General features: G+C 33.8%; 1 long non-coding RNA gene and 1 pseudogene across 1 annotated transcript; one reads left to right on the top strand and one right to left on the bottom strand.

Annotated features, from left to right (window-relative positions):
- Window positions 1–1,551: 1,551 nt before the first annotated feature.
- On the bottom strand, window positions 1,552–8,293 carry LOC133301502 (uncharacterized; annotated as a pseudogene).
- A 1,042-nt stretch (window positions 8,294–9,335) lies between these two features.
- LOC133301504 (uncharacterized) lies at window positions 9,336–10,731 on the top strand. The gene is made up of 4 exons (XR_009750206.1): window positions 9,336–9,475; window positions 9,589–9,656; window positions 9,786–9,842; window positions 9,986–10,731. It is a non-coding gene; the product is annotated as an uncharacterized LOC133301504 (long non-coding RNA).
- Window positions 10,732–11,868: the final 1,137 nt, after the last annotated feature.

Below are 11,868 nucleotides of genomic sequence, written 5' to 3'. Positions count from 1 at the left end.
CATGCTAAGGACTAATGACACACGAGTTGGAATTTAAAATATTGTAAAGACCAAATTTATTACCCACGTACATAGATGGACAAATGAACTCATCATATGTAATCTAACGGTCAAATTATATGTTTAGCATATCAATATTAAGAACAAATTACTAAATATCTGACTTTTAAAATTCGGACTTTTTTGTATATATAATGATACTAAATGGAAAATCCTTATATTCGTACAAAAAAACAATATGAAATAAAAGGTTGCCCTAAAATTCTTTATGGAAATGAATGAGATCCCATACAAACTCAAAAACACAATTTTCATGCATTGTCAATTAATTTTGTTTGGAATTGAAATTTTTTATTTGAAATTGAAAATAATGCGTACCACGTAACTAGACCAAATTTTTTTATAAATATATCTAATAATGCATTAAAAAAAATTAAAATTGGTTGATACATATAGCTCTTGGAAAAGACAAAGTAAACTTATTATTGTTTTATTTTTTGAGGAAAGATATTGTAACAACCAAGTTGTGTTACTACCATGTTACTATCAATCAATCTCATCGTTAGATCGATTATGTTGATCTAACGGTTATATTTATTTCTATCTTTGTATGGTTATGATTCCCCATATTTAAAGTGAAAGCATTAAATGTAAAAAATCATAACCATACAAAGGTGAAAATAAATATAAAGTATTAAATTTGAAAAATCATGACCATACAAAGATGAAAATAAATATAACCGTTGGATCAACGTAATCGATCTAACGGTGAGATTGATTGGTAATAACATGCTAGTAACACAACTTGATTGTTACAATATCTTTTCCCTTATTTTTTTGTTTGAAGATGAAAAGGATACACGTATATCATAATTAGAACTTTGAAATTTATATCTCATTAATTAATTAAAAAAAGAAGATAAACCCTAGCAATATATATAGACCCATGGCTAGCTTTTTACATTACTGGACCAACTATGACTCCAAACATAGCAGCTACATTTTGTAAGGAACATTTCACTAAAAACAGGAAAATCAATCGCCTATAAGAATTGTACTCTCATATATAGCACAACCTAATATGTTTGCCACTTTGCCTTTAATAAACTGGTCAAGAAAAACAGGACCCAACTTGCATTTCAAAATCCAAATTGCAAGAAAACTGTTTCCCCTCTAGACAAAATGGAGGCAAGAGTGCTAATTTTTCCTCTTAGACCAAGCACTCTCACCACAGCCTCTTATGCAATTGCAGGCACATGAACTTTCTTATATAATTACAACAGGCAGGACTCAACATTTCTATTTAATATATTGAATCCTGGGTTGAATACAGAAGCTTGGATTGCCCAAAATAAGGCAGAGCAATAGAGGAAGTCCGAAAGTTTATGTTATACCAGGCTGGCTTGACATCAGAAGTTTACCTCCCCCATCAAGACAGCACCGATTCTTTCCAAAATCTTACACCTCTATTATCATTCTTATAGATAATGCGAGAGCACAGAACTAGAATTTTGTTAATCCATATATAAATAAGATCATAAAATTCATGAATCAAACGGCAAAGGATTCACACACAAAAAATTATACAAAAAAGGGCAAATCGCAATATACAAGACTGCCCAATTTTGTGAGGGTAGAACTCAAGGTCGATAAGTCGATTACCCTTGGATTTTTGCAAAAAGACTGTTTCTCAGACAAAGATTATACAATAAATTGATGAAAAGCAGAGGAACAAAACTGAAGACCGCAGCAAGCAATAATAGACAAATGATCCCTAAGGTGAGAGATGGTGTATATCTCCACTAGACTGAAAAAATTTGCTCCTTTTCCTCAAGCTGAGTGATGGAGTGTTAGCAACCAACGGCTTGACCCAGTGTCATTTTATGAAACGCCTCCAATTTACATAACAGCACAGGAACAAGTTCTGTCATTCCTATTATCAAATTCACCAACTGATCCATCTGCTTCGCTGCAGTTGAATGACAATTGCCATCTCAAAGAATCAATTACAAGTAGGTGACAAAACAAGAAGAACAACAGAGAAATATGACAAGGAAGAAAGTTAAAAACTTCCATTATATTCAGCTCATCCACAAAGTACAGGTTTAGCAACAGAAATAATAAAATGAATGGTTGTGAACCTAGCAGGGTAAAGAATGGGACATTGAAAAACACACCAAGTCACTAACTGTAGTTTAGCCTACTTTGGGATATACTTGTTTTATATAAATATAAATATGAATAGTGTATGAAATAGAGATATAATCTCAAGGTTTCCTCATTCCTGTCATCCATATATGCCTACTTTGCATGAGTAAGAACCCTTTTTTTTTGGTATTTGGGTTCAAACTAAAACAACACCTACTTATTTCGAAGTGCACTGGGCCAAAGGTCTGATGGCTGAGTAATTGAACGTTAACTATAGTAAACCACCTTTGATCAACCAAATCCTAGCAATTAATACTACACATATGGAGAACACAAGCGCAATGCTGATTGGAGTGAATACTATGATCATATGTAGGTCAATAATGTAAGGCCTGAAAACTGAATAAATAAGATCTAAGGCCTTTGTAGGCTATGAATTAGCCTCGAAAGGCCCAAAAACTGAATGAATAATATCTGAAGGTTTTCACCTCTGTAGGCAATAATTTAGCCTCTAAATATAAGCTTGTAACCAAAAATAAGGTCATAGATGTTGTCAATTGCACATGGGTACAAGGCATTTGGAAGAAATTATTTTGAAATTGTTATACCAACTACAAAACCTTATTCCCACTAGTTGGGGTCAACTACATGAACCAAGCAATGCTGTTGTGTTTTGGCAAAAACCAATTCTACAGAGAGACCATTTAGACCTATATCTCTTTGGATGGTTTAGCCAAGATTTTTTCTTGTTCTTCCTCTACCTTAATTATTGGGTTATCCTCCATCTAATCAACTCTTCTAAGTAAGACTTCTATTTGTCTACTTCTCAGATGTTGTGATTATCTAAAGTTACAAAAACATATTTAGAAAGAGATTTTTAAAGTTGAATACATAATTTTAAATTACAAAAGGATAATCTTTGAATCCGACAGAAGTTTGAATTTCTTTTTATTTATTTATTTATTTTTTTTTTTTTTTTCAACAGTCAGTTTTGAAAAACATACCCAGGGTGCTTCCCATAAGCATTTGTGCAAGCACCGGAAGAAGCACTCCAAAACAATTCACCAAATACAAATTTGAAGCTTTTTCTGTCTCAAAAAAACCAGCATCAAACTTCAAACACCACAATATTCCAAAGTAAAAGCTGCCACAGTTTCTAAAGGATAAAGCAGAAAAGCAAACCGGGCAGTGAACATAGGAACACCTTGTTAGAAATTCCCAAATATCAATAATTAGTTACAAGTTAGTTACAATAAAGTCTCAATATTTAGTTAGAGCAAGTAGGTAGTTAGTAAGAGAGGTTGGAAGGACAGGGATTTAGCATAAATAGGAGTAGGAGTAGAAGGGAGAGAAGAGAGTTAGCATTGACAAGACAGAGTGGATCAGTTGTAAGGAGAAACCATTGGAGGAGTTTGTCTCCTTTTCTGATTGATGTTCAATCTTTTCTATGATTTCTTTGCTCGTGTTTGTGTGTTCATGTTTGTTAAGAAGCCTTCTCCCTGTACACACCTTACTATTACCACTCAAGCTATATACTCTTTTCTGAAGCTTCACTTTTCACTTCTTTAATAAACACTATTGATTGCCTAATAAGAATTATAAAATTCTAAGTCAATACAGATTATAAGTCCATTATCATGGAAACAAGGGTGGGAAAACCATCTAATAAAGGTAGAACAGAGGAGTATATGGAAAAAATGCAGTTAATTTTCAGCGAAAGAGATGGCTTCCTTGGTCCTATACTGCCTTTGACCTTGTAATGCATCTAAGGGAAGTCCATATACGAACTTTTAATGAAGAAATCTTTTTTGTACATAATAAAGAAATCGTTTTTTCATCAAAATGTTGAAATCAGTGACAGTGAGTAGTGATTACATGGTGAGCGAAGGGGCCCTCCAACTTATCTAAAAACCAGAATTACCTACTTGAAGAATAAACAAATTTGACTCCTGAGCATAATCAGATTATTCATTCAAACATACTGGTAAATAATGCAACTGTATTTAATCATCTTGACCAATGGTTGTTAGGCTTGTTCAAACTTCAAACTAGTTTTAGGAACAGCATAAGTTGGACCTAATATCATTTGGAATGAACAAAACATAAAGCTACTTAAGGTTCAAAATATCTTTAAAATGATTAGATGGAGAAGTCTCTGAAAAGTGAAGTCATATGTATGCCTGCAATAATCAGAATTCAGTTTACAATTTGCTCATAAAAATGCAAACCATTTTCACTCAAAACATCAACATCAACAACACCTTTATCCCAAATTAATTGAGGTCGGTGGTAGATGAACCCACATGAAAGATACAAAACGGTTGAAAAAAAAAGTAAAAAAATAAAAAATAAAAAATAAAAAATAAAATAAAAAAATAAATTAATTAATTAATTAATTAATAAATAAAAATACACAAATAAAATAATAAAATAAAATAAAATAAAAATATATGTATATATAAATAAATAAAAGTAAAAAAGAAAGGGACAAGAAGAAGTGGGGGAAATGAAGGGGAAAAGGACTAAAAAGGGACCATCTGGAATATAGGAATAACAGCGGGTCTAACTCTCCACCATACTTATAGCTTTTCTCCATTCCTTTCTAAGACATACTGTCCGCCAATCTATATCCCACTCCATTAAATCTTGTTTTACTACTTTCCCCCAAGTAAGCTTCGGCCTACCTCTGCCTCTTTTTGTGTTTAGCTCTTGGTAACAAACTTCTGTTCTTACAGGAGCATCCATGGGTCTTCTCATCACGTGCCCAAACCACCTCAATCTATGTTCTCTCATCTTCTCGGCTACCGGTACTACTCCGACCTTTCGTCGAATATCTTCATTTCTTATCTTATCCATCCTTGTGTAACCACACATCCACCTTAACATCCTCATCTCTGCTACTCCCATCTTATGCTCATGTTGCCTATGTGCTGGCCAGCATTCCGCTCCATATAGCATTGCCGGTCGTACTGCCGTTTTATAGAATTTTCCTTTTATCTTCAGGGGAATTTTGCGGTCACACAAAAATGCAGATGCACTACGCCATTTCATCCACCCTGCTCTGATTCTGTGATTTACATCCTCATCAATCTCTCCACCGTTTTGTAAAATGGAGCCCAAGTATTTAAAAGCATTTTTTTTGGGTACCTCTTGACCATTTAGATGCACAGGTTCTTGGTCCTCATCTTGTACCAGAGAAAACTCACACTTCAGATACTCAGTCTTGCTTCGACTTAATGTGAATCCTCTGGATTCCAATGTGCTTCTCCACAATTCAAGTTTTCTATTAACACCCTCCTTGCTCTCATCAATAAGCACAATATCGTCTGCAAAAAGCATACACCATAGCACTTCCTCTTGAATATCTTTTGTTAGTTCATCCATAACTAAGGCAAAGAGGTAAGGACTTAGAGCCGACCCTTGGTGTACACCTACCGTGATAGGAAAATAACTTGATGATCCGTTACAAGCTTTTACACATGTAGTAGCCCCATCATACATATCCTTGATTGCCTTTAGATACTTTAATGGAACCTTTTTCTTCTCCAGGACCCACCATAAAACTTTCCTTGGAACCCTATCGTATGCTTTCTCAAGGTCTATGAACACCATATGCAAGTCCTTCTTCTTTTCTCGGTATCTTTCCATTAGTTGTCGCATCAAGAAAATGGCTTCCATGGTACATCTTCCTGGCATAAATCCAAATTGATTTACAGAAACCTTGGTATCTCTCCTCAAGCGATGTTCAATAACCCTCTCCCACAACTTCATAGTATGACTCATTAGCTTAATGCCTCTATAGTTTGAACAATTCTGTATATCTCCCTTGTTTTTGTAGATAGGCACAATCATATTTTTCCTCCATACATCAGGCATCTTATTCGTCTGGAGAATCTTATTAAAAAGATTGGTCAACCATTTTATTGCCACATCCCCCAGGCCTCTCCACACTTCAATAGGGACACCATCAGGCCCCAAGGCTTTATTAGTCTTCATCCTCTTTAAAGCCTCCTTAACTTCATGTGTATTAATTCTGCGTACAAATCTTCTATTCATATCATCATACGCGTCCTCTAAGTCCACCTCGCTTGTATCTCTATCCCCATTAAACAGCTTGTTGAAGTATTTTAACCATCTTTCATTTACATCTTCATCTCTCACCAGAAGTTTTTGATTTTCATCCTTGATGCATCTAACTTGAGTGAGGTCTTTACTTTTCTCATCCCTTATCCTTGCAAGTTTATAAATACCTCTTTCACCATCCTTGCTCCCAAGCCCAAGCCAAATTTATAAGAGTGTCTTAGATCTTGTGTAATAGTAAATATCAGATATTTAGATCAGTTAAAATAAAAGAAAGGGGAAACTGAGAACGCTGCATAATTGATTCAGTATCAATCACACTACATAAAATACCAGGAGTTCCTAATGATAAAATCTGACACACAAGAGACAAGACCTTCTAAATTTTACAATTGAACACAGAAACAGAAAAACTGATAAAGAACACTAAACAGCAAAAATATCAGCACTTTGATATAATTTTCCACTTATAATGATAAAGAAACTAAAATATTCAAATACCTGCACTCAAATTCTCGTATTTCAACAAGCTCACTACCACAAGCATCTGTCCACTGCACTTTCCTCCTCTCTGTTTGACCAGGAGCATCATTTCCCTTTCCACCTGATGCCTCATGTTCATTCGGAGCCTCAACTGGAGATGATTTATTATTCTGTTTCCTTTTTAAGCTACTTTTAAGTGCAACCTTTCTATTATCATCATCTACATGAGCAGAAGGTTTCTTGCTCTTGTTTGCAACCAGTGGCCCTGGTGAGACATCATGATGTTGGGCAGGGCCTACTTTAAGATGAGATGGAGTGTCAGACCCTGCAGAAGCGCGACCAAAGCAAACGAAGGAAGCGCACCTGCTGGAGAGGCGGTTCTTTGCTGAAGCCAGCTGGAGCTCGTGATCAGATTCTTGGTCTACCAACTGGTACTGGTTCCACGGCAAAACTCTCATGGATTTATCATCATTCCCCTGACCCAAGAAGAGAAGGGTAAAGTGGTAAAGCCCTTACTATATTTTGAAGCTGAAGAAGAGAAGAATCCTCCTCCTTCTACAGCCAATAGCATCAGTTCTGCTCATCGGCACAGCAGAAAACAATTTCTATATATGGCACCCTACCCTCAGAAGAACCAAAATTACACCCTTTTATCCAAAAGCAATAAGATGTCACCAAGAGCATACTTTCCATTCCACATGTCAAAAAATTTATCTACTAATCTTCAATAACATTTTTAATAATATTTTCCATTCCACTAATTCAAATATCAAAAGAATAAATATGCTCAGTGGAACAACTCAGTGTTTGCATCATAACAAAGACACATTACAGTTAAGATGCATATTTGGAAGACCCTAAGACAAAGACAAACACAGTACTAAAACCACTTTAAGACTTCCCCCTGTTTCTTGATGCTCCAATAATGTGTTCAAACTGTTTTACAAAAGCTCAAATAGCTAAAACGGGGCCAAAAGGAATCAAGTTTTTGTTTTTTGCCAAAATTATCAGAACTGTTCAAAATCATTATTCAGAACAAGTTCTAAATAAAAATTTAACTCAATCAATCAATACACCTAACCACTTTAATTTAAACCGTCATATAGATTTTTAACCAATCCAATGGACATGCACTAGGGAGGTAAAAAAATTTGAAATCTCAAACAATTCCTATTGATTCATCACAAAAAGAAAACAAAAATAATTAACAAATATTAACAAACACCCAAAACATGTTTTAGCATGCAATTCTCTCTCTCTCTCTCTCTCACACACATACACAATCTCTTAATTTCACAAAAATAAATAATCAGTAACAGCTAAATTTGTAAAATAATAGTAATCATTAAAAAAAAAAAATCAAAGCCTTTCAGTTCGATGTAAATGCAGGGAGAAAGAAAATCAGAAACACACTAGAAGACCAAAATATAAAGAAAAAAAATTACACATAGTGGACAACTCAGATAAATTATTCTCAAACGGTGTTTTGGTTACTCCACTGAGTTCCATACACAGAGAATGTAACAAACGTAAAAGCGAGAATAGAAAGTGCCAGTTTAATTCATTTTCTCGGGAAACAAACGGAAAATTGAAATCAAGGAAGAAGAAGCGAATTCGCAGTACCAAATTAGTGTCGGCGAATCGGCGGCTACAGCATTCCGATAATAACTCGGCGAGGAATTGAATTGAAAGAGGAATAAAAAGAAAAAAAAACTCTTTTTATATTTATTTTTTATTTGCTTTCAAATTATTTTAAAACTGAATGGGAGTGGATCCTCTCACGTGTTAATTAACATGATCATAATATGTTGGAAAATCATGATCATACAAAAGTAAATCAATAAAAAAAAAAAGAAAAAAAATTAAAAATAAATAATTACATAATCACAACCGTTGATTCTATTTGGTAGGACTAGAATTTCTACTCATAACATAATCATGTTAATCAACAGAAAATCCATCTAGTGAATTAGTGATAATGACACAAAGGCGCATGGTAGTGAATGGGCCCATATTCCATTTTCATGGTCATGGATCCTTTATTTTATACATTAACTACTGACTTTGACGAAAATAGTAATATATAGCGTAGTAAAATACAAAATTCAATTGTATTCATTCGTGTCCTCCCGCGCTAACAAGTGCAAGATTTTATTGGTAATTGTACAATGACTGCTTTTGCTGGCTTGTCTTACTTGAAATTTTTCTAATATAAAAAAGTTTTAAGAAGATAAATATTAAACTTTTTAATCTGAAAATTAGGATTGAAATTTGTTATATTATAAATCAAGGTTTATTATAATAATATAATTATGTTTATATGTTAAATCATCATAGTGTGCCTCTTTAATATCTAGAGAGGAACATAAGGGGGGCTACAGTGGGCTGCTGGCCCAATAAAATTTGAAAAAAATAATTATATATGCAAAATGGTATTTTTGTAATATTACTGTATAGTATTATTTATCCTAAAGTTACATTTTCATAAAATTCCTTTGAAGTTTTACTCTTATTTTATTTTATTTTTTCTTTTGCTGAATATATGAATGACCGAAAACCCCAAAATAAAAGAGGCAAAGATCTGATAAAAAAAAAATTTGTTCCTGAATCGATCCAAATCCCAAATCAAATTCTCTAACACGTAAGCGTGTCTCTTACAACTACCGCAACTTTGGTGTCTTTGGCCTCCGTCGTTGTTGATGCAGTGTATACAGACAGCGAATCCTCTGCAAAATCGAAGTGTAGGTTCAGGGATAGGTCCAAGGTACATTATGTTCAAAGTTCAAAGCATTATTTTTTATTTGATTTCCATGCATGACTATATCTGTTTTCGTTTTTGATTGTATGGGTTTGGTTTTATTTTGGCTCAAAATGAAGGAGTCTTGTCCAAACAAGCTGTTAAGCTTGCCAAACAAGCTGTAGAACACAAAAGTTTCATCAACAAGGTCGTTCTTTTCTACTTTCTACTTTCATGGTTTTTTTATTTTTATTTAAATCTTGTTTGGTCATTTGGGTATGTCAATATTGAACAAGTTTCGATTTTGATATTTTTTTTCCATCTTTATAAATGTTAGGTGACTCATCTTTTGGGAGTTCTTGTTTTGGAGGGTTTTACTTCCTTTTAGGGTCAAGTAAGTTGATTAATTTGACACTCTGAACAATACAGTGCAGTGGATTTGTTTTTATTTTAACAAATTCAATTGTTCTTTTAATGTTGGGATATTTTCTTGGTTCGTGCAAAAATTTTGCATAAAACATAACATTGACATTCCAGATATGAGTGCAAAATTTATTGGAATGAGAGGTCGTGCTCGAAATGAACAAGGTAATTTTTTTACGAAAAATTTTATAGAGTAAATATCTTTTATGCTACAATTGATTATCGATTGTAAGAATTAAATACTAGGTTTAATGATAATACTATTGAATTACTTACTTTGAGCATGGCTTTAGATCCAAGAAATGGTTATAAGTCATTTAATAGTGATGATATTTGCAAACTTGTTGATAAATTTCATTCTAGAGATTTCACATAACAGGAAAAATTGCATTTGAAGATGGAGTTACAGCATTTTGAGATTGACATTCCTAAACATCCAGATTTGAATATTTTATCAACTACATCTGAATTATGTCAAGGGTTGACAAGAACTCGAAAGTCCATCATTTATCCTCTTATTGATAGAGTGATTAGACTTGTACTCACTCTCCCAGTTTCTACAGCAACTATTTGTTGGACAGGTGGCTTCAATACTCAAGAGGGGGGGTGAATTGAGTTTTACAAAATCTTTTCGCAAAGTACCTCCTTTGATGTTTTACAGACTATTTCTTCAATAAAGTGATTTAATAAAGAAGTGTCTAATAGTAAAAGCAAGTGTAGTGATCAACAAAGTAAGCAAGTGAATATATAAACACAATCTAAGACGCAATTTTAATACTTAAAAAAAGGATTAAGGTTAGAGAAATTGCAAACTAGATGTATCCTGGTTCGGTCATCACCACCGTGACCTACGTCCAGACTGAAGCCGCTCGATCAATTCTTTTCACTAACTATCAAGCTTGAGGGTGCTTGACAAACCACTACAACTTTTCAAGACTTCGGGCTCTTGATGCCTTACACTTTTTCACTCCAAATTTTCTTAGGAATTTGGTGACCTTTCAAGTGTGTAGGGTTCACTCCCCTAGCTACTCAAGTAATCAAGGAAGGTGTTTAATAATGGCTAAGTACTCTTAAAGTACAAATAACACAAGTTGAAGAACAATGATATATGACACTCTCACAAGAATAAAGCTCAAATAGGATTTATGATCAAGAAGACAAGAATAAGGCAAATAGGATGAGAATTAATGAGTAATGATGATCAATAAGTGTGTCCTATCAATGGGAACAGTAGTCTTTATTTATAGAGGGCCCCCATGGCCTTTTTCCTACTCATTTTCGCAAACTAGCCGTTTTATATCCGTTATTTTTGTCTCTGTACAGTAGGTAATCGATTACCATTGAGTGGGTAATCGATTACCATGAAGGGTAATTGATTACCATGAAGGGTAATCGATTACCATTGTTTGGTAATCGATTACCAACCTGTTGAAAGGTTGGTTTTCGCCCTAAAAATGGTTTTCTCTTGATTCACATCATTTTCAAATATTGTTTGAACATTTTATGAACATTGAAAAGTATGTTTTTATGTTAAGAATGTATTTGAATGTCAAACGATGATTTAATGCATGTATTTAAAAAAAACTTTGAGCTTCATTCTTGTAAAGAATCAATTTACAAATAATTCTAAGTCCTACAGTATATTACTCTGAGTTTGGACTTAGTGACGTCTCTTGAAGCTTGAGTCTTGATCTTGTTTAGACTTCTTTTTTATGGTTGCTCCTTGAAGCTTTCTTTCCATGCTTGTTTGTTATCATCGAAATCGTTGAACCTTTATATTCTTTTCATGGAGTGCATTGGTTCCACACTATTGAAATAGCTTTCTCAGCTATGAAGATAATCAAGAGCAAGAAGAGGAAGACGAGTGAGAAAAAAAAATTGGTACTGTGCATGTTTTAATTCTGTTTAAACAGACTTGAAATTGGTACTGTAAGTCGAAATTGATGTTAGGGAACTTGGAAATATAACCCCCTAATATTATTAGAATCGGTTCTTGG

Source organism: Gastrolobium bilobum, unplaced genomic scaffold (genome assembly GCF_033153095.1).
Source record: "Gastrolobium bilobum isolate Gb01-03AN ecotype WA unplaced genomic scaffold, APGP_CSIRO_Gbil_v1 utg2327, whole genome shotgun sequence".
NCBI lineage: Eukaryota > Viridiplantae > Streptophyta > Magnoliopsida > Fabales > Fabaceae > Gastrolobium > Gastrolobium bilobum.
This window is presented reverse-complemented; position numbering and strand designations above follow the sequence as displayed.